The sequence below is a fragment of the Tenebrio molitor genome, chromosome 6, assembly GCF_963966145.1.
Source record: "Tenebrio molitor chromosome 6, icTenMoli1.1, whole genome shotgun sequence".
In the NCBI taxonomy this organism is placed as follows: domain Eukaryota; kingdom Metazoa; phylum Arthropoda; class Insecta; order Coleoptera; family Tenebrionidae; genus Tenebrio; species Tenebrio molitor.
In genome coordinates this window covers 8,685,790-8,710,274 of record NC_091051.1, presented here as the reverse complement: position 1 = coordinate 8,710,274, position 24,485 = coordinate 8,685,790, and the positions used below count along the sequence as shown (strand labels likewise).

At 34.0% G+C, this 24,485-nt stretch overlaps 1 long non-coding RNA gene across 2 annotated transcripts; it reads right to left on the bottom strand.

The window, feature by feature from the left end:
• Nucleotides 1–11,858: 11,858 nt before the first annotated feature.
• LOC138134064 (uncharacterized) lies at nt 11,859–20,988 on the bottom strand. Of its 2 annotated transcripts, none has more exons than XR_011160626.1 (3): nt 20,760–20,988; nt 20,518–20,712; nt 11,859–12,043 (listed from the first exon to the last, which is right to left on the bottom strand). It is a non-coding gene; the product is annotated as an uncharacterized lncRNA (long non-coding RNA). The 2 variants fall into 2 exon arrangements; XR_011160625.1 differs by having other exon boundaries at nt 20,579–20,712.
• Nucleotides 20,989–24,485: the final 3,497 nt, after the last annotated feature.

Genomic DNA, 24,485 nt, shown 5'->3' with positions numbered 1-24,485 from the left:
TTGTCTCATTTTGTTTTAATAAAATATTGTACAACATTCAATTTGAATTCTGTTGAGTATAACAAAAAGCGTACAAGTTTAGTGGAGTTTTTAACCTGTAAAAATCAAGATATTGCAACAGTACAGTGTTTACTTAGAAGAGTGGAATACGATACTACTAAAATCTTGTCTGATTACTCGATTTGTCTGCGACTTAATATGTCTAAAATCTGAATAGAACACGTTTGAATAATTTACCACACCCTCGGGACAATACAAACGATCTTCGACGGAAGGTTCACGAAGTGAAATGGGAGACGTCAAAGCGACATTGGTAATTTTGTTGAAAGCATGCATCAGTGATTGAAGAACAAAAAACAATGTCAAGATGTATCAGTTGCATCAAATAATATTTGACACAATCAACTAGATAATTCATGAAATTGACAAAGAAACACTTGAAACGAGAGGTTCGTTTAAAACAAGTTTTCATGCTTTATGACCCGTTTACAGTTGGTACAAATGAATCGAGAGTAAGGAATCAAACACAGGGATGTATTTTTAGATGCTTTACTATACTTTTGAAAACATACAACACAAACAAACACAATATATGCTTAAATAAAATCGTTTAAATTTGAGAGAAAAGAAATAAATCATTGTCGTACAATAACACAGTAAAACTGTCGTTAAGAATAAAGCAAAGAAAGATTCCAAATTTTAATTGAAATGAAATACGGTTTTAGCAAACGAGTCGCCTATTTGGTTGGAATTTATTTTATTTCACAATTTAATTCTTTAGGGAGGGTGAGTAAAAAATTAACGAGTAGAAAAGAAAGAAAGAATATCACAGACCAGAAATAAATAATGAAGTCAAATTTTATTAAAATATAATTGTCCAAGTACTTATACAATATTACATAGATATACAGCCTGTCCCAGAACTGCCTCCCCAGGGCATGTGCCGACCGCAAAGGAGACACCAAAATGACTAAAATATATTTTTTTGTAGCTCACATAACCGGGTTTTCAATTTAACCAATCCCAGAAGCTCGTCCTCGGGTATTACTAAGAAATCGGACAGGTTGCTATACAGCAAAAATAATTATTGATAGCACAAAAAAATTTTAAATTCGAAACACTGGCAACGCAAAATTGCGGTGCTCAAGTCTGATTGGTCAAGTTTAGAATGTTTTTTCTCGATTATCGCTTGAAACAGGATTTTTTTTCTTAAAAATACTATCACATATCACTATCACTACATATCACATTTCCCCAAATACCCCTTTTCTCTCTGGGGACGCAGTTCTGGGACACCTGTATAAACTAAATGACTAAAAAGAACAAAAAGTGGACCTATGACAATCTATAGGTAATAAATTCTATCAGCGTGAATTATTGAATTAAATAATTCTCTATTTATCCATTTTTATTTAAAAATCGGTTGGTGTCTGCGGAAAAAAAAATTGATTTTTGATTTTGACATTATTTGGTACTCTCTAACGATAACAACCATTTCATTATTTATTTTGTTTTGTTTAAAAAATAAAGCCAGGTATGGTTTAGTATTTAGTTAGACCGCCGCCGTGTGAAAATTTTCTACGTTAAGTTCGTCAGTGTCATATAACAATGTTTAAACTTTAAACTGACGTAAGGCGAATGTATTTATTTGTGGTTTTACTTCGCGTCAGTTTGCAAAAATAAAATGCAACAAAATAAGCGTCGGGAAAATTCGAGATGGTAACAAAATGCAACAAATAACGTCTCTTCATGGGCTGTCGCTTTTGTATTGTATAAAGTAGATTACCAACAAGACGTTTCAGTATAAAAGGTAGAATCCAGATAAAAATCACGAATTGATAGATATAGTTTCACAGGTAAATATTTATATAAGATTAAAAAATGGGCACGGAATCAAGGCCGGATTCTTTTATCATTTATCAAACATTATTTTTCATATTATCATTCTTTACATGACATCGGCGACGGAGTTAGCTGTGAATTATTTTTTGAAGTTACAAGGTGGTTCACCGGCGACCACCCATCCAAACACTATCCATACCAGACGTTGCTTATCTGAATGATCATTGTACGTTCATAGAAGTTGAGCTACCGTATAATGATATGTATTATGATCAACTAGGCAAAATGAATAGGGAATTCCACAATTTTTCTTGGAAAGCGAAATAATTGCTTAAACACAAAATAGATTTTAAATGTTACAAGTACTTGAAACATTACATTTAATGTGTATGTACATATTTATATATTTTTAACACATTTCATTACAAATTTTAAACTTTAGTTATACAAACAAAATTCAAAAAAGGAAAACTTCCCTATTCATTTTTGCCTCTAGTTTATTATTATAATTAATTACTGTTTACTTTTTGTTATGTTATAGGATTACATTTTTCTGTTTTGCACCTCAAACACAGTCATTATGACACTCAAACGGGTTTCGAAAAGGAGTTCTTTTTGATACCGGTTTCAGGAACATTTACTTAAATTTTTAATGTTGGCAGTGATTGATAATGATTAGTGAGTAGTGGCTACTTGATTATTTGACACTTTAAATCAAAACTTGAATTGTTCGTCTAGTTACCAGTTATATTTGCCAAATATAATTTTCCTAGCATTATGTTTTGAACTTTTTTTATACAAAATTTACGTAAAATAGGGGCAAAATAGAAAAAATATTGTATTACACGCGTTTTATAGGCCATTTTTTTGCACTTGTTTGCTTTATAGCACTCCTCGCTGAGCTCGTCGTGCTCTAAAAAACTCTAAAAAAACTTGTATAGGTCGCAAAACGTAACTTGATACTTCAGATGCGCAGATATGAGAAATCCGACTTGCAAGAAAGACCGAAAATCCTCCGACGGCTTCGTTTACAGTGGGTCTCTCCCCAGTCCCCACTACTTCCCACAATTTCACTGCTCATCCATTTCCCAAGTATCAAGCTACGTTTGCTGAATTATCTACATACTTAGCATAGTCAAATCAAAACCTTGTTAAAGTGAGCAGGTTCAGTGTTTTAAAAAATATGTTAACCTACTGTGACTCTTTATAATCTTCGTCAATTGACGGCATATAATAAAATATGTACAAGTATGTACCAGTTACAGAAAATAAACAAATAACAGGTGTTCAATTGAAAAGTTCATCGAGTTGGCTTAGACAAAAATAGCGACAAAAATCAAAGCCAATTTGATGAACTTTCCAATTGAACACCTGTTATATGAAGGGATGCTTTCTGGTAAACAATATGTACAACTAAGAAGAATATAAATTTATCTACAAGAAATTTAAATTATTTTCTTTAAAACGATTTTAGTCTGAAATTTTAAGTAAAATATATTATGCGGTTTGAAACGCGATTATCAGAACAAATGAAATCCAAGACAAGATCCAGATCATTTTTTCTTTCTTCTTATCCAGCGTGCCCAATCTTAACTTGAGAACTTCTGCACAAATTCAAAATAAATCATAACTAACACCCCCATTACGACTAATACTGTTAATAATTAAGTCCAATTTTAGTTTGGTTTCTTGTGGTAATTACTACTAGAGTACACTTTCTGCTGCAAGTCGCGCAACTATGGCGGCGGTTTGGTAACGAATCACTGTTACCAACTTAACTTGTCTCCTAGTGGTTCTTAGACACGATGTAGGTACTAATTTCATCTTAATGTGAGACCACACGTTTCAGTAAGCACTTTCTGTTGGAGTCTGAAGTCCTGAATCCTCTGAATACATGTACAACCTGACTAAACAATGTTTACAAAGATTCTAACCCCATCCCCATTCCTTCAAAAACTGAGACATTTTCATAACAGGCATGATTATGCCCAATATCTGTCTCAATTCTTTAAAATATGATGACAGGGCTTGTATTTTTTTAAATTTAATTTCTTTCTTTTCTTTAAGACCATAGAAATCACGACAAAAGTACAAAAATTTCATCTCTCATGACATTTTACCGTACTAGTGTTAAAACGTGATACTTTACCGCACGGTAAGGTATATCAGTATTACATTCAAATGAAGTTTGTAGCTCAAATAATTTTACGAACATGTTTAAAACCACTTGTTGATTTTAAAGCATTTTTTGAGGTACAAAAGCTGGTATCGGGTGTTCATTTAAATTTCTCCTTAAAGTTGGCATTGAAGAGTCGATTGTGAACTCACCACAGATGATCACGCATCAACTGTTTAAATCTAACCTCACTTTTTGCGTTGCTTGTGTTTTTACTCTGCAGACTGACAAGTGGTGCGTTCACAATCGACTCTTCAACGCCGACTTTAAAGAGAAATTGAAATGAACACCCGATATATTAGGTATAAAAAATCTTACATATGCTCAGTAGTGCTTTAGTGGTAGATGTCACATTCAATTGAGTATCATATTATTTTGTAAATTAGTCAAATGCCACATTTATTATTGTTTGTGTATTACGCAAATAGTCAAGTTTAATGAACTCATCTCCACTCTTACACTAGAAATATTTACTACCGTTTGTCCCAGCAACAGAGTAAATATAAACTGCTTTATATTAAAATTGTAGTCTTTGCTTTAACATGAGAGTAAGAACACACAGTCGAATAATTGACCACAATGCAATTTAGGAAATCTTTAAATGTTTCTTTAATTTCACCGACAGAATTCATTCACAAAATGATTAGGTTAGTACCGCGAGATTGTGATAAAGTGTTTGCGCACAAACTAGCAACAACTCTGAAAATTATGTGGATTTTAAAAGTTGAATTCGCTTGGCGACCACAAAATAAATATACAGTTCACTCTATGCATGGAGTTTTCTAGTTCGTTAGTGCATTTCGCTTGTTGAGTACCCTCTGGAAATTAGTGAGCGAATTTATAAGGAAGTGTCACAATTATTTCACAAAGCTAATACAGCCTAAATAAAATATGGAGTAATTAGCGGTGGTGGAACGCTTTTAATCCATTTAAGAGATTATCTGAAAGAAACTAAGAGTAAATTGTCTATTGAAACGTTCCCCACATAAATATCTTTCACTTGGAGTGGTTAATTTAAAGCTGGTTCGTGTCTGCACACTCCATTAAAAGAGTATATTCCACAAAATATTTCTTTCAATCGATATTTTTAACATCTTGCAAGAAATAATTATCTGAAATGGTACCGAACAGCTTCCAATCGCGTCTACATGTTCGCTTTATTGAGCACTTGCTTTAACGATATCTCTTCGGAGGTGATATGAATTGCCTAGCAGCATCTTGTTGTCATAGCAAATGTAATTAAGTGACATCTACTATAATTTCTAATCAAGTTTAACGAGTCTGCTGGTGCAAAACAAGATTTGAACTTGCTTGATGAAATTTATCGAGGGAAGTTTAATAAGAATGGATATATACCTGAGCCATTAAATTTGTTCTAAATGTGCAGTGTTTGTTTAAACGTGGGGTCGATAAGCCAAATAGTGTGCGCTATGTGCAGCATGCACCGCGATGGATCTTCGGTTTCATTGCTGTGTGTAGTTTTGACGTTTCGTTTTAATGGAAAACGATCCAATACGGTTGAATTTACTCTTATTTTATGGAAATTTGTGGATTGCGGAACAGAGTAATTTGAAAGCAGCCAGTTAAAAGCTGCGGTGAGCTTACAGCCAAGCACAGCATCAATATTGATTGTCCAAACACATGCCATAATGTATCCGAAAGAGCCAGGCCACATCCAGGTTCTGAAAATGCTGCTCTGGATGGGGGCATTACATTAATTGGAATGCTAGTTATAACGTCGTATAGAACAGGGCTTACACTATGTTTGTTATTAGCAGTACAACAAGATTTGCTTGGCTTGCAAGCACTGGGCAAACGGCCAAAGCCGCATATAGCTCAGACCGTGAATGGATCACGATCCTTGTTCCTGAAATTACTTTTATGCCATGTTTATGTTGTGTATAACCGTATTATTGCTTTTCAAGTTATGGTCGTAGCCCCTAAACAAGTTTACATCTGGGTGAGGCATTTGCGGTTACAAACAGATTTCATAAACGATTTGTTTTTCGCATATATCTGCACCTCTTGTCAACTAAAATTTTATTTTCCGACGAAAAACATGCAAAATTCAATTTGACGCTGGCGACGCAATTTCGCTGATCAATTTTCCACGTCAATTTTGATAAGAGGAGATTAACGAAAATCTGAAAATTACGCCGTTTCATTCCACGAAAACTGGGACGAGTTTCAAAAACTATTCAACGTAATTAGCGAATGCATAATGCGAAACCGTTATACTATAATAATAAACTAAATTAATGTGCAATTTAAATGTTAATTGAATTTAGATTGAAACCAATGTTTATTGAGCCTTTCACCTCGGAGCGTGTGACGTGACGCGTGAGGCGACGCAGCGCCGTGACGAGAGACGGTTGAAAACTGATTCAGTGGTTGGGAATAATAAGGTACGCGGTGCGCCTAAAGAAGTTTTCGCTTCAAAAATAAATTAATTTTGGATCAGGTTTTTTTTATTGCAGTCGAATATAATTCACAAATTACATTCATTAAATGTCCTTTCGTTTTAAATAATTATCTTAAAAATAGAGGGGCTTCAAGGAACAAAAAATAAATTAGATTTAATGTTGGCACAAATACAGGAGTTTTAACGAGTGAAGCTAAGGTTTTATTACCATATAAAAAGAAATTCCTGTTTCATCAAAGCTTTTAACTGACAACTTTTTTATTATCATGGCAATCCATCCAGAGAGCGCGGAGCAGGACCTTAAGTGGATGTTGATGGGAACTTCGATGCTTGCTAAAATGACCAGAAATCCTATTTTCCTCTCATTTGCAGTGTATACATTTCTATCGAACAAAGCGGCGAAAAGGCCAAGCTTTTCCTTTTCAATTATTCAAATGCATTTAAGCAAGAGGTTTATCTTGCGTGGCTGCGCCGCTCGAATTTACATCGGCGTCGAAGCTAGTGGTAAACCTTTTTTGCGGCGATCCTGTCCGGATATTCGGCGATATTTGTGCAACATCCTTCCAGTCTTTGCCCGGCTGATTCAATACAGCCCACAATGCCGGCGAAGTGATTTATTCACGGTCATACGAGTCACAGAAGACGGACAAGCCTGCGACATCCTGCGCCGGTCGACGGCGTTTACCCAGATAAGCCAAGAGGAAGAACTACTCGGACGGAGCTAGAGGCATCTCTACCGTGGCCATCTAATAGCCTGCATATTCAGAACAGCCATAGAGGCAGAGAGTCCTCGAATAGAGCATGACAAAGCCCGTTCATTGTGCCGTCGCTCCCTTGGCTACTTGAATAGCACGCTACATCGTCAGCACTTTTAGTGCTATTGCGAAAGATTGATTTGATAAAGGCGTTCTCGAGTTAAGCTGAAAGCATGCCGAGCCATGGCCGGGATAAAAGATTATTTTCTCACCTACCATAATGGGGCTGTTTGTTTGTATGTGTGCTACGCGTTTGTATTATTAAGGCTTTTGCTCCTCTTCTCGACTTTTAAACCGTCGACTGATCCGCCGACCGAATACTTCTTAATTCGATTCTGTTTTTTTAGAGTTATGGTCACGAAATAAATGAAAAAAGCGTTTCTCTCTTAAATCTCCAATCACCGAACACGGATAGAATTCCAACGATCCGTTCCGAATGACGCTCGAGATCAGAAAAGCCACAAATTATAAAGAAATACGAAGTTGTAGGGGCTGTAAAAATAAAACGATCGCCAACATCAATATCTGATAAGAATGTTCCCAAATGATAGGCGCACAACCTTTCTTAACTTTTCTTTGCCACGGATAAGTGACAAGAAATCGATCGACGAGCTAAAAGCCAAATCCTTCCAGAGGAAAAACTTCTTCAAGACGCCACCTATAAAACACATACACAATAAACCGTACCCACTAAACTTTATTATTTTCAATATACTTCCGCCTGCCACCGTTTTTCTGTTTGCACACTTTAATTGAACTTCGGCAAACTTTAATGGGATATCTCGCCATTTATTTAATTTCCAATTTCGTCCACGTACCTGCTGGAAACTATAGTAATTGTCAATTTCGGTTCAAATACTAAGCCACATTGTAACTTTCCTAGCCTGCATGACACGAGTAATGATTTATGGCATATAACTTCGCCAGAAATTGAACCAAAACTTGAACAAAACACCAGGGTATAAACATTCTTTACAACTATTTGACTTACATTGTATTAGAAATAAATTTGCCCGGATGCGACAGACGAATAGACGTGATACATTTATAAGATGACGGCTTTATAACGTAACTTTAACCAGAAACACACCTCGCCTCCACCACATCACATACATTTACGAAATACATATTCAAGATGTTTGTCTTTTGCGCACGACAAATAATAATAACCGGTGTTTATCGTCGATCTAACATTACTAATTTCGTCACAACATACGTCAACTGCTCTACCACACGTAAATATTTTTTATGGTAAATTAGAAAATTATTATGTTATTAAAATAATTCCTCTTACGTGACCAAGTTTTAAAAATCTATAAAAATTTTACTCGCGTCGCTTGTAATAAAGTTGCGAGTTGAAGTTTTCGAGGCATCTGAATTTTATAACTAAACGAAGGTTTTATAGATTTAGTGATATTAAAAACCGTAAAAAATTTCGGCGAAATAAAGAGATCGTTTATCTGATGCGCCACTGTACAAGCTATTAAAGATAAGCGTTAAGGGTAGGTGGAAACAGGGAGCGGGTCACAGGACTCACAGGATGTGTAAATTGTTTTGAGGTACAAAAAAAAAGTTTGTTCTTAACTTATACTACTGGGTTTTGTAAGTTATTACTTGAGTGATTTTGACACAAGTTTCTCTTTAATTCTACAAAATATGAACGGAAATATTTCTAGGAATAGTGTTTGTTATGCACACATCTCTAGTCATAAACACTTAAGTTCACATTTTTCATAACTTTTCAGATGATGTCAGATACTTCAACAAACTATATTCCTAGGAAACTTAAAAAAGATGCAAACTTTAAAATTTAAAGTTTAAAAAGATACGAGTACTTTATGTAAAGTTTAATGTAAAGTTTTAAGTAGATATTTATTATTTATAGATTGCTTGAATATAATTTAGAATTTTCATCATAAGTAAATATCTTAAAGAATATAAAAATTAAAATTTTTATATTCTTTAAGATATTTACTTATGATGAAATCTGGTTATTTTCAGAACTTTTATAATACACCCATAAAAAAGTGTTAAGTGTAAAAGTATCAAATTAATTTTGTGGGTATTTTAACTATGCGAACAGTTTCATTTAGATTTTTCTTTGATTTAAATGTACTACTCTGTTTTAGCTTCGTGAATAGATTTCATATTAGTCATATTACTTAAAATTGCTGTGGCATTTCATTAAGCTTTACCTTAGACTAAGTCAAACTTATTTATAGACCACATTTCGAAACATTTTATAAAAATATTACAAAACTTCTTTTAAAAACCTTTTTGATTCTACTTAAACTTTTTCATCAAATATTTTGCTATGAGATTGAAATACATATTTATTCACAAGATATTTATTAATTGCTGTGGTGAGAACTACCGATTACCTCATTGGAGAATTACCTCATTGTAGTTAATTTTGAAAAAGAAACCTTGAAGCTCAAAACAGATACGAGTATTTTCAAAAATATTTAAAACAGATTTTTGAAAAACTTAACAAAAATACCACGCTGTTCTTTAAAAGGTATGATAATCAGGGAAATAAAAAGACAAATTCCTTAGTACTTAATTTTCAAGATTGTTTATGTTAAATGCATGGTGGAGGCACTGGGATGCATTTAGCGATTTTTCTTTTACTCTATATTCCAAACGAGGATTCAAAAAGGAAAGGGGCACTATGGACAATGTATACATCCTGGATCATTTAACAAAGAATCAATTAAAGAAGAAAGGGGGAAAGATGTATCCACTGTTTTTAGACTTCAGGGCGGCATTTGACAAGGTAGACAGAGAGAAAATGTTTGAATGTATGAGAGAGTAGAATGAACAAAAAACAAAGTAACGGTAGGAAAGGAAGTAGGAGAATGGTTTGAGACGACAAAGGGAGTAAGACAGGGCTGTCCGCTGCTATTTACGATATATGTGGCAGATATGGGCGAAATGTTAAAGAAAGCACAAGTGGGGGGAAGTGTGGTAGGCAGAAAGAAAGTTTAGAGCCTGGCGTTTGCGGACGACTTGGTAATTGTGGCAAAGAGCGAAAGAGAAATGAAAGAAATGATGAAGAACCTGGGAAAATAGGAAGAAAAAGGTGGAAGTGAATGTTGAGAAGACGAACTCATGGTCTTCAACACGAGAAAGAGGAAGAATGAAGAGAATGAGTGTAACTGTGATGGAAGGAAAATAGAAGGAAATAGAAGTAAACGAATTTAAATACTTGGGTTACACATTCAACGAAAGAGCCACGAATAAGGCACATATCAGAGAGATGGTCAGAAAAGCAAATAAGGCAGTGGGATGTATTTAGGGAATAGGAGAGAGAAAGTGGCGAGATGATTTTAGGAGGAGAATGATGAAGTTTGAGAGCATGATAGAGAGTATGTTGACCTACGGGACAGAGATCTGCGAATGAAAGGAACAAGAAGAGGTAGAGAAAGTGCAAGAAAAATATTTGAGACGGGTGCTAGGAGTGGACAGAGAAACGCCAGGTTACATAATGAGGGAAGAGTGTAAGGGGAATAGGCTGGAGTGAAAGCGGGAAAGAGAGCGGCAAATTTTGAAGAATTTTGAAGAATGCCGGATACTAACAGAATACTGGAAAGAAAAGAAAGAAAAACACGGAAAAGAAGGAGAGAGAAAAATCCCTACCAGAGAAACGGGTGTGTCAGTGAAGAAGTGAAAAGATTAAGAGCAAAAGGAATATGGATGGATGTAGAGTTGAGTGAAAGGGACACCGACAACCAAGAAAGAATGGAGAAAATCAAAGAATTCAGATATAAGGGAGTATAAGAGATGTATGCCAGAGGAAATTCCGGAGTACCGGGAGAGAGAGTGCAAGAGAAAGGAAAGTGGTGGCCAGATTTAGATGTGGGAACGAAGAGAGAGAAAACAGGTATTGGACGGAAGGAGAGGAACGAAGGTGCAGAATGTGCTACGAGGAGAGAGAGACAATTGAGCAGATGTGGAATGGATGTAGCGACATGAGAGAGAGGAAAAGAAAGGAACGGGGAGAAATACTGAATGAAGACGTAAGGGAGATAGGATGAATGAAAGAGATATGGTACAGGAGCGACAGAATAGAAAAATAAATGGGTGGGGGATCAAACGAAAAATGTTCTCCAATCAGGAATCTGAAAGCCTGTAAAGCAAATAAAGCATTATTATTATTAATCGCTGTGGTGAAAACTACCGATTACCTCATTGAAGAACTACATCATTGTAGTTAATTTTTGAAAAGGAGAACTCGAAGTTCGAATAGATATTTTCAAAAATAGAGCAGATTTTGGAAAAACTGAAGAAAAAGTATCACTCTGTTCTTAAAATGTATTATAATCAGGGAAATGAAATAGGCGAATTCCTGAGTACCTACGAGTAATTTATAAGATTGTTTCAGTAAACATGGTGGAGGCGCCGGGATACATTTCGCGATATTTCTTTTACTTTTTCCAAACTCAATTTTTTTAATTTTTGACGACAAATCGTTCTACATGATCAAGATATCTTTACGACGATTTATAAAGTTGCACGTTTCATGTCATGCACAAGAATGGTGGATGCGCCGGGTTAGATGAAACAAAACTCCCAACTTTTCTGTTTACTGTGTACTCCGTAAAACAGATTTTCTCGGAATTATTAAGCTGCTTCTTTGTATATTACTGTCGAAATTATCATGTTTGATGAAATTCATTCTCAGTTTTATTACTAGATATATTATGCACACATAATAAGGTCAAAATCCCATAATCATAATTTATGTACGGCATTCGCTTCTTATTTCTTTTTATTGGTGCTTAGCTTCTGTGACAAACGGCATATTTCAATTTTATGAGCCAGGTGTGTAAAGCCATGATCTACAACCTGAAAAAAAAATCATTTTAGAATATAACAAAATCTACTTGAATAATTTTCTTATTTTTTTTTTTATAATCAATCAGAAAATTAAGAGGCTTTTTCGAAAATTCAGACTATTTTGTATCAAAATAAACTATAAAATTACCGCAACATATTCTTAATAATTAATAAAAATCCAACGATGTTCTGCAGTAATTTTTTGTTTAATTTATGCCGTCTAAAAATTTTTCATTTTATATTACAAGATAAATTTCACTTGACTTAGCTTTTGAAAATAAGAAACGCCAAATAAAATTGTTAAGACAAACATATTAGAAGCTGTAAGGAAAATTATTTCCAGCGGCTTTCGCTGATTTTTCACGCTTCGTTGTGTGTTTCTACCCGGAATCAAATTCGCCTGTCCTGGTGAACATTCCGGTTGTTATTGACTGTGTTTATTTACGAAAGTAAACAACTTGTTCGTGAAAGTTATTTCTCATCCTGTTAACTTTTTGTTCTCGTCTCTCTTGGCCTTTTAAACATATATTTCGCCATTACGACCCTATATATTCTTATTTATCTTTTTAATGCGGCGTCTTTTCCGACGAATTTTTACGCGGAATTCCTCCCCAAGTATCTGAGCTTAATGAATACGTCGTGCATCTAGCACCGGCGGAAAAGGGATCATTAATATTTTGCTTATAACAGGCAAGAAAAGGTACTGTCAGATATTGTATGATGAAGGTTACCATTATTTATGCGTCATTATTAAACTTTGATGTAACACGATGTAAATTTCTCTCTCCCGACAGCGTTTTTATGAAATTTGAAGTGCACCAAACTTGTACCGAAAAAAATCGTGATTTATCTAGCGAGAAATGAGATAAAAATTACGACTTTCACCTTCATTTCCTTGTGGGGCCTCCTCCCACAAGCTCATTGTTTTGGAATGAAGCTTGGGAAAAATAATTCTGCATCAGTTGATGCAGATGTCACAGTATTTTTATTACGGCCATAAAGTTTTAGTTACCATCAGTGCCAACGATTTCATCTTCGATCCACAACTCTTCCACTGGAACAGATCCAGATATCTTGCATCTTTCCGACGCAACATGGTTCTATTAAATTTCCTGCTGCAACTTCTCGCTGATTTTTAACTATCGGATGCGAAGAGGGAAACTTTATCAGGACTGGGAGTAAATTCTTACATTTTTCTTAAGGGGAAAAGTTTGTCGAACGTAAGAGATTAAGTTATTTTGTGTTAAAATAAACGAACTGATCCAGGACTCTACCATAAATTTCTCGAATTTGTCGTTTGAACCAATAAAACGTCAATAAAACAGGGTCAACATCCGTGCCTAATAGATTTTGAGTTGTAACGGTGAACTGACGTTAACTCTTGAGGCCATTTTAATCGAATCCGGCCAAAAATATTGAATTTGCCGGAATGTTCCGGTGCGCAGTAAATAGAAAACCCAACAGCCATAAGTAAAAAGATTACTACTTCTGACGTGAGTTGCTCAATGTGATAACTTTCAGGTAAATTAATTTTGCTTTGAAACCTTTCTGGCAAATTGAAATATAAAAGCGCCTTTATGCCTGAAATGTTTACAAACTTAGCGTACAGCCGAAAGTTTGATTTCAGGTTTATTTCGTAGGATTTTTTTCTCGTCTCCCTAACGAGAAAGTTTGCGGCGTGGTGCAATTAAAGCAAACAATGTCAAAGTTGGTGACATATTACCATTCATAAAGCGGAACATTTTGTTGTAATTAAACAGTCAGTGTTTTCTTTAAATTCGCTTAACAAATGAGTGTAAAAAGTTGCGCTATAGGCGTGGAGAGCAGACAGGCGTTATTTGTCAAGAGCAAGAAAACGAAACCCGGAGTAATGTTACGAAATTAATTAATTAAAAGAGAGTAAATGGATGCGCAGTGGTTAACGCAGAAGTAAGAAGAAGTGTAGCGGTAAATTAGAAATAAACTTTTAATGCTCGTAATTTCAACCTGGTAAATGAAGAGTAATTGTTGGTACAATTTTGGCTTCAATTTGCCGTATCTTTCAGCCGCATAGGCACGAGAAAAACTCGCCATGTCGGACACTTTGTAACAACGTGATTACTCAATTTAATTTTAAGCCCGATAGCTGTTGGAGGGTTTTACGACGTTCTATGTCCAAAACTTTCAACATATCTAGTATGACATCGCGTTTTTATTGCTCCAGATATAGCAAACCGAAATTGGAGTTCTCGTAACGAAAAAATATTGCTCCCATTGATGTCTGCTCGACTCGATTGATGTTTACTTTATCGACGAACAGACTATCACTAAATTATTACACCCTAATTCCGCCTCTAATTATTACCGCTTATGACTTAATAACAGATTATAGAAAATTATTCCACTTTATTTCATCGGTTAATTTCGATGCCAGACGAACGAATTTCAAAGCTGAATTTTATATTCAAAATTGATTGAGAATTATATATAACTCAGACAAATTATACATAATCTTTTTACTTATTTAGTCATCATTCATTTTTATTACACCTTTATTTAGTCAATTGTAGACAAAGAAACTTATAAAACCATTTGTCGTTCATTTGTTTATTCTGAACAAATACACAAATATTTCATTGTTTTAAGTAAATATTTATTCTACATTAGTTAAGCGTTTTAATTACAAAGTATTGTTAAGTAATTAATATTTACAAGACTTTAATATTTTAACTAGTTTTATTTAGCACTGGCGGCTGGTTGTTAGCAAAGCCAGCTGGACCAATTATTTAAGTATGATAATAGCGTCAAAATTATTGCATGAATATCCAACCTATATAAGAAACCATCTGCAATGCGATAGATGTGTCAGAGAAGAAGGTTCTTATGTCTTTTTTCACATATTGAACAACAAGCGGGCATCGAGTAATGTTTGTCGTATTTTTTGAATTAGATCTCCGGTCTAGAACGAGTAGCTGCACATGCTATACTTCGTTCACTTAAGCAATATACTAATCACGTGTGCACCACGCGTCCTGCTTGTAGGTATGAAATTCGCAATTAATAAAAATGTGTGGATAACGTTTCATTAATCGTGTAATTTTTCCACAGTCGCTTCTGAACCGGAGATAATTTATAATTAGATCAACAAATAATATATCGTAATTAATTGTATGACACTGGCCAACAACGTTTTACTGAAATCGACGTGTAAGAATATAATTTGCATGCACTCCCTTTCTTTTATCGTTATCTCTCTGTTTAATCATATCCAATATTGTACGAAAATCATGGCTTAAGTGAATAAAGTATAGTTACCAAGAACTATATCTGCTAGAATGTTTGCTTCCATTATTTAAGTATAAAATATTGAACATTATGTTTTGTTAATAATTATAAAAAGCTTTTTAATCATTTAAAAATGCATAAAATCCACAAAAAGTCAAGAAGACACTGAGTGTTTCGCTAAATAAATCAACTCATTTGTAAGACAAAATGCTTAACTAGTTGTAGAGAGTTTTAACTACTTAGTCAAGTTTCCTAGAACTAGAACTTTGTTATTACAACAAAGTCCTTACATAAACGTAAAATCGACTAGTTGTAGGTCGGTCACAAGAAATAAACCAACATTTTACCGCACTGACCGACTTTGCTGACAATTGTCAGTTTATAAAACGGAGATAACATCATTACAAGACAACTTTCAGTATTGTTGTGCGACATGAATCGCGGTTATCTAAATGCAAATGTTAGAACAGTAAATTTTCATCCGAAAATTTACACCTTTAATATCCTTTAGTTGCTATTTGTATTTGTAATATATTCATTCGGAAAAAATTTAATTGTTTAAATCGATTTTTGTACATGTCACAGTGATAATACAGGGTCATTATAAATGATTCTCCAATCGCAGTAGGCGTTTGTGACGTAGTTGAATGTGCCGCAAGCCTCATAACATGAGTAAGACTAGATGGCGCCACCGGCGGTAGTGGAAATCTGTCTACTAGTTTGTCTAACGTTGCGAGGCTATCGGCACATCCAAAATTTGTGTAGGTTTTCAACGCCAACTGCGATGGGACAATAATTTATAATAACCCTGTATTTAATCTTTCAATAAATTTGATTCTGTTTGTGGTCTGCTACTGAAAAGTTATGAAAACATCCATCGTGAAACTGACGTTTCGTCAATAACGTTCGTGATATTCAGCTAACATTTGTTCATATTTATTTAGGAAAAGTGAAAACCAGTGTTTTTAGTAAGTCTGCAATAATAAAAGAAGGTATTACATCATTTATTGTGCCTGACGTACAGGCGTTAAGTGACAAATGAAAAACGATTGCTTTTTATTGACAGCCACATTTGTGAGATTTTGTTGCCTCTTTATTTGATTAAGAATTAGTCCGTCAACTGTTCAATGAAGTTCGTCTTTTTGAAAAATGGATAAGGGTATGAGGGAAGTGTTAGGGAAATCTGCACCTTCATTTTAAGTGGGTAAAAACTAGTCCAGATAATTTACACTTGGCAAAGAACATTGCTACATTAAAATAATAATAATAATTATTATTATTATTATTAATTACAAAAATTAATAAATATTTAGAGCTCTCCGTTGCTATGAGAAATCTAGAAAAAATTTCGATTTTATCACTTGTAATTTCAGCAACGGGAATAGTACCGCAATCTCTTTTTAAAAATTTAAAAATTCTGGATTTAGGTAACACATTGGTAATTGAAATTCAAAAAGGTATATTATTATACTCATGTCACATCGTGAGGAAGCTCCTTAACATTGACACAGAACATAATACACAACAAAGTCAAAATGCGGAGGCGAGACGCCGGTAATTATGTTGATTAGCACTGCACTATTACTTGATAGAAATATCCGTAATAATGTATGTACTCCGGCAAAATTGCCGTACCGCCGGCTGGTGGAGGGTTCAGTACAATAATAATAACTATTAGGAAAGCACTCATAGCTTCATTACTTGATAGAAATGGTAACAACTAAGCCTTGATTGAGACAATATACAAGAAGCATACCTGTAATCAGGTAATGTCTGGGAAAAGGAAAGGAAAGTAGATTCTACAATAAAGTCTAAATACTTATTTCTAAAGATATGACAACTGCAGGGAAAATAAATCGAGAAAATAAGAGAATACAATGGAAGAAAAGTAACAAGCAAGCAATGATCATTCCAACAAAGGAATTTTAATTTTATTTTTAAATTTATTTATTGGTAATATTTGTATGTCAAAGACAACGTTCAAGACTAATCTCGTCATTTCAAATTTAGATTGATTGGATAAATATTTCATTAATTATAAACACGTGTTTCGTCAGTGGTATTGGTATCATCATAATGAGGAAAAGACTAATTTCGTTGATGAAATAAATGTGTTTGCTATTCTGAGGATTTAATTCATTATTTTTATTTTTGATGCCAGGTACTCCATTGCGGAAAGCACAAGTGATCCTTTATTTTAAATGTTTGTAGAACGATAGATCTTTATTTCATAATTTATTGTTTATTTACTGAACGTATTATTGCGGATCTTTCGGTACATACAATTTCGAATTATTCTTTGAGAAATAAAAATTGCTGTTTCCACTGTAGATAAAAATTTCACAAAAAATTTAATAACCCTGGTTATCATTTTTGTAGCTAGTGGAGAAAGCTAAAAGTACAATTTTCTACGAAACTTGTATCTGTGTTTTGCCATATGAACATCGAGAAAAGGGTCTGTTGAATTGTGCGCTTAGGAAATTGGAGCAAAATGTTTTTGTGGTAAATCATGCTGAAAACAGGGAAAAAGCAAATCCAACAATTAAGCTAATTACTAATTGATCCAAGCTGAATTGATTAATTCCTGGAATCGTTAGATGCCACCCATGTATTAGATCAATATTAAATGAGCTCGAGTGTTGACAGTTGAATCCGTTACAGGGACTAATTCTGTCAAAGAGATATTACATTATTTTTCCATCACACTTAATCCCTTGCCCGCATTTTTGTTATCGTCCAAGCTTTATTTTCACAGCCATTGGTTTAAGTTGATTGGATTTTTTTTTTATCTAAAATTCGTTGCAAATTAATTCTGTCCCAAATTAGTCAGCACACGAAAACTTTGAACAAATTAGTAATTAGCCTCTTTTTTTAGATAGAGGTTGTGTTAACATTATCGTTGTCACGAAAACAATGTCTTTAATGATTCAAGTTATATTTAGAAGTCGAGGAAAACAACAGCTCGTTTCTCTGAATTTGCGTTTTTGCATATTATATTGAAGAAAAGTTATATGCAACAATAGTACTTTTTTCTTGGAAAATCCTTCCAATGTTCGTATACCATTTCATGAGATTTATTAGCCAAGGCCTGGATCTTTGTAAAACACACACATCTCGAGTGCTACGAGCTGTTCTTTATGTGTGAGTGGTTTGTTGCTGTAGGCATAAGAAGTCATCAGATTGGGGTAAAACAAAATAACGCGAAGCTTACATGTCATTCACATATATTTCTTTCAGAAACGAAGAGATTACTGTCGTCTCTTTATTACGGATTTTCATATGTACCGACTAAAATGTTTTTAATGTCATATCAGGAATAGTTTTCATTCCCCTGTTCATAATACAAAGGAGGGACTTTGTAGGATTTATGTTTTGTTAAAATATGGATGAAACGTAAAATGTGCGAAGTGCTTAAAATCCGATTAAATGTAATACGCTTAACTGATAAAAGTTAAATTACAGTTCTAAATAATGAAAGAAATTTTGTTGGATCAATGGCTCTTCCGCTTTCAGCACTGTTTTTTAACTTCGCTGTCGATTACTTTTGTCATTTTTCAAAAGTTCGAAGATAAATTCGTCCCAAATACCGATTAAATTTAAATATTTTGTAACAATGCACCAAAATGGGTATCGCGTGTCTTTAGTATACGAAGTAAGGTACAGAAGTATTCGGTCCAACTACTTTTATTCATGCTGACCTATTGTTTTGGGTTCGCCTCATCGCTTTAATAACATGTTTTTAGTTTTTAATCAATATTACCAGAGCAAAAAAAAACGAGAATAATATTTTTTATAGTTATATTTCTGTTTTGACAACTTTTTTGCTAGTTTTAACAATTATTTATAATAAATTAAATCCAAAAAGAAAGTGGGTCAGGAGGACACTTCATAATATCATATATCGGGTGTTCATTTAAATTTATCCTCAAAGATAACGTTGAAAAGTCTATTGTGAACGCGCCACTCGTCTGTCTGCAGAGTAAAACACAACCAACGCACAAAGTGAAATTAGATTTAAAGAGTTTTTAGCATAAATTCTTTGTGCTCAGTTGAGTAAACCATTTCAGTTAAAAAACTGTTCTTTTATAACAGGACGTAGGATATCTCTTTAATACGTCAAGTAAATAAGATTCGTCAATTAATTACAGTCTGAAATTGCTCTAATTGTTATTAGTCATTTATTACTATTAAACAATTTGTTGATTGTTCGTACTTGTTCATTGATATTCACTTGGATATTAGATTCAGTCTTGATCTCTCTTTGCCCTTAAGTTATGTGCTAGCACAATATCGATTGTTATGCAATAAGGTTCCCGTCGTACAGCCATAAATTCTTGCAATAACTCACAGATTAAACACGGGTTAATAAACAAATTTGTCCCTAAACTGTATTAAATCTAGATAAGTTATAAATGCCTAAACTATAGAATGACATATATTAATTTATCTGGCAAAATCGAGATAAAATTTTGTTTTTCATCTTGTAACTAATTAAGGCTGTCTCTCTTCAAAAAAATTATATTTAGAATTTATATTTTTGGATAATATTAAATACTGTTCGCGGAAAACACTGAAGTTACTCTTTATAATGAATTTGAACAAAAGATTACTTTAAAGTATAGCGTTGCTCTTTTAAATGTATTTTTTATTTAACTGTAACTGTAACTTCAACAAAATATGTAAAAACAAATACAGGGTCTTTCACGAGTGATAATGAGCCCGACGGAATTGCAGCCCACAATACATTTGCAACGCTAACGTGGATGTTTGTTTTTTGATTTAAAGAACGTAGAACATAGTTTACTGTGCAGTTTCGTAAATTTTGATATAAATGTCATATTCGCTTGGTTAATGAAATTGTGAAAAAACAAAGAGTTTTTGGGAAAATGTTGATTGTGTGCACAAACACGTAATGGCAGAAGCAATCGTCGTATTTTAAAATTTTCGTAAATGTCAGTTGTGACAAATAAAATTATTGGATTCATTTTAAAACAATACGATATTTAAAATATCCACGTTAGCGTTGGAAATGTATTGTGGGTTGCATTTTCAAATCCGCCGGGCTCATTATCACTCGTGAAATACCCTATATAAGTTAATCAGTAATTAATTAAATGTCGTATTTAACGAAGAAAAGGATTAAATTTAATTACATATTTTTAACGAAGAAATCGTCTTAAAATCCCAAAAACAAACAATACAAAAATGTTTAAAATAACCTTTGACTTTTAAAGCAAAATTGAACGTCGTTTTGTGCTTTATTCACAGAAATAATATTACCAGATGCCAATGCGACTCGTTGATTTTCTCCAGATAAATTTTCATTTTACACACGCAAACCTTTTTATTTTTAAAACAAAATTATTCGTTCCAACTGTGCAGTTTTCTCTCGTGTCGGTGCAAAGTACGCAAATCTAAAATAAAAATTGAAAGATAAAATCTAAACCTGTAGAAATATTACCCGTGATAAGATTCTCCCATACGTTATTACCCTAATCGAACGTAGTTTTTCGTATTTTATTTCCAGCGCAAAATGCGTACACCATTTATTACTTGCATGAAACAGTTTTATTTTCACGCTGCGCACTAATAATTTTCCGAAAGCCGTAACCTGATTTCTTTTATTTTCAAATTGAACAATTCACCAGCACGAACGAGTGGTTTTACTTTTACTACTGCAAGTGCAGAATCATACTGCGATAATATTTTTTATTAACAAGATAAATGAAATGATCCGCGCCGTCATCTGACTGTCATAAAAGTGTGGTGCAAAAAGAAAGAGAAGTAAATGACTTCACATTTTATCGAGAACCACGGCACAGTTTTTTCATAGTCTTGTCTCATATTTCAGGATAACACAGCTATTAAAAAAGTGGATGTCTATCTACATTAATCACAGATCAAGTGAACGATAACAAGCAAGAGTCCTTGACAAGATAATCGGTATGAGGGCGACAAATAAAACCATTGTTGATGTAGCAGCATTTAAACGCCACTCCCACTTAACAAACGTCTCTAAAAGCTCAAATTCTTCACAGACGTTGCAAAGCTTATTATTTTTTATTTGTGCGTTGTGCGCTGCCAGTTTTGTTATCAACGGTACTGGTGTGTGTCAAAGGGAGTCGTTAGTAGAAGATAAAGTGAGAATTTGATGGTTGTTCTGCGTTTTTATTCGGTCGAAAGAAAATTTCTGTGTGAGCGAGGGAGCGGCTCGACTGGACTAACAAAATTAAAAATTATGGCCACTCTTCAGACTGAATAACTAGTGTAATGAGCGTCGTTGTCGTCGTCCTGGGTGCGCTATACATTCCTGTTAGGTCGGACGGCCGCTACATTAGCCGGTTCGAATGACAAAGTGTAGACATAAGCATTCCCCGAGTTATAATCAGAGGTTTACTTGCTCTTAGTGGGGCCAATATAAATCTAGGCGTATTTGCGGCTCAGTTAAAAATGTACGTCGTTCACCTGTGCGGTTAGGTCGATACCGACGCACGTCGAACGGCCGTCCGGGGCGTCTGTTGCGGCCGGGAGAGAATACCATAAAGAATAACGCCATTACGGAGGTTGCGGTAAGTGGCGGTGGAACAATGTCTTTGCAGCTGCCTCCTGGCGTGTACCTGGGGAGCAGCTGGTGCGGTCGTAAAACACACTTAGCTGCGGATACACCCTCGTGCCACCAGATTTCCTCCAGTAGCGGTTCATTGGGGTTGGTAAAACAGACCGTGCTTGCCGAAGTCAAAATTAAATAAGACAAGAGATACGGCACAAAACACTCACAAGAATTTTGAGAAATGAGCCTGAAAGAAATATCATTCTGAGGTGTTTGTCAAAAACTTAGACAAAGATTCATTATTGTTAGTGTTGACCAGTTAAATACTTTGTGAATAGCTAAGAGAGAGAAGATTGCAGATGGAAAGTGACCTTGGAAATATCTGCGCGAAGGCGCAGCCACAAACCAGTGAAAAATCTATAAATGAAAACTGAAAACGTCGACTACTTTCAAATTCAAATAAATACATAGAAATAGACGAGAGAAATAGAATGACGATGTTTTCCTGTCGGTTTGTAATGCCTACTTCAGACCGATATAGCCCATGAGAAAATCCAACACCTCTACTAGGAACAAAGGTATTGAACCATATTAAATAAGAAAGATGGGAATAGGAACAAGAAAGTAATGTTACTGAGTGTAAGAAAGGAATAGGGAGAAACAGAAGCGGTAAGTGTACATAAAAGAAGAAATTGAAGAAAGTAGGAGAATAATGATTCTAAATAATAGCAAAAGAATAATTGAAGAGTAGCGGAGATAATAAATTATCTAAATAATTTTAGTACATATGTACAATGATTTTTTTATATTTATGGAATGTATATAGATATTTTTCGCGTTTGTCTATAATAATTTTGTAGCTGCTAGTCCCTACGCTAAACGTATCACAGAAAAATTATGTTAAAAAAATTTAAGAGACAAACTTCAAAGCATTTGGGAAATATTTAAAACACTCTCCCTACAAAATATTTCTGTAGGTATAAAGCCGATTTCTAAGATGTTGCAACAAAGATACCTTGGAAAAGTTTCCGACGAGATAAAAGCAGTTAGGAGTACGGAACATTTTAATGGAATAAGAAGTTACAAGGAATTAAATATGAAGAAGCGTCCCAATAATGGGGATTAAGTAAGGGTTCAATATTGAAACGGATGTAAATCATGCAATGGAATTGTTACTACAAAATCGATTTATGAGTTTCACATTATACATATTACCGTATTTAACAATATAACAAAAAATGTGAAAATAATAAATAAAGTTATTTTAAAAGAGAAAAAAAATCTATTATAAGTATTATTTGAAAAATTCATTTTGCTATTTGTTGTAATTTTGTTGAAATTGAAAAAAAGCTATTTTAACCAGACAGAAAATAAAATATTTCAAAAATGTTTGCTGCAGTCTTCAATAAATTTAATAAAATCAATACGTTTCAATACATTCCCACTTTTAATTAACAGAAATATTTTATGAAAGCCTCAACAACATTACAAAAATTTAATTGAAAATTATTGGAGTGTTCTACAAAAACTCACCACAACAATAATTTTATACAACAAGAGCAATGTTAATTGAAACGGTTTCATACAAAGAGTGTACCACCGGCTCTGTTTAGGTTAAAATCAACGAAACAGAAATAAGCGAGACGAGCTGACTACATCGCGATACACTAGGTACATATTTATCGTTGCTCCACAGCTCCATAATGTGATGTTGTGATGAAACAATGTGCGAAACACAATCAGGAATCTTCCCATTATAACAAACTTTATTTAAAGAAAATCCGGCCTTTAGTTATTGAGTTAACCGGATTCAAAGAGATAACCAGACAGACAATACTTCTGAAAACTACTAAAATGTCCGTAAACTAATCCAACAACTTTTTTTAATATTCAATCAACAGACAAACACAATGAGCCGTATCACGATACCCTTGTTAAATTTAGACATGACTCTAATTACCATGGTGACGAATTCATCTCTTTCTGGCAGGTTATAATTGCATAAATCTATATCGTTTTATGTTAACTTTAATCACGACTTTAGTTAACGGCAACTTTAATAACGGTGTCCATTTTGTATTACGAGCAAGTTAGGTATTTGCACTTTGCAGTGCAGTAAAGGTGACAAATATCGGGTGTTCATTTAAATTTATCCTCAAAGTTGGCGTCGAAGAGTCGATTGTGAACGCACCACGAATTACAGATCACGGATCAGCTCTTTGAATCTAACCTCACTTTTTGCATTGTTTGTGTTTTTACACAATCGAGTCTCCAACGCCAACTTTGAGGATAAATTTAAATGAACTCCCGATATATCTCACTTTACTTCTTTATTTAACTGATTTTTAGAACTTTTAAAGATTATTTATCAATTAATTGACTGTTACTCTTGTTAAAAGAAAATTAGTTAAAAATTAGTTATTATAACAGTAATGTGTTACTTTCGTGTACATTATAGGGTTCTGGATTCTGTTATGTTTCCTGGAGAAACAGCTCGGCAAATGAAACATTTAAAGAAAATTATTATGAAAGTGCTCTGACCCACCAGCGATTTATTCTCCAGCCCACCGGAACATATTCACAGATATTAAAAATCCATTTGTAAAAAACGTTGCTCTTATGGACCTGTTGTGTCAA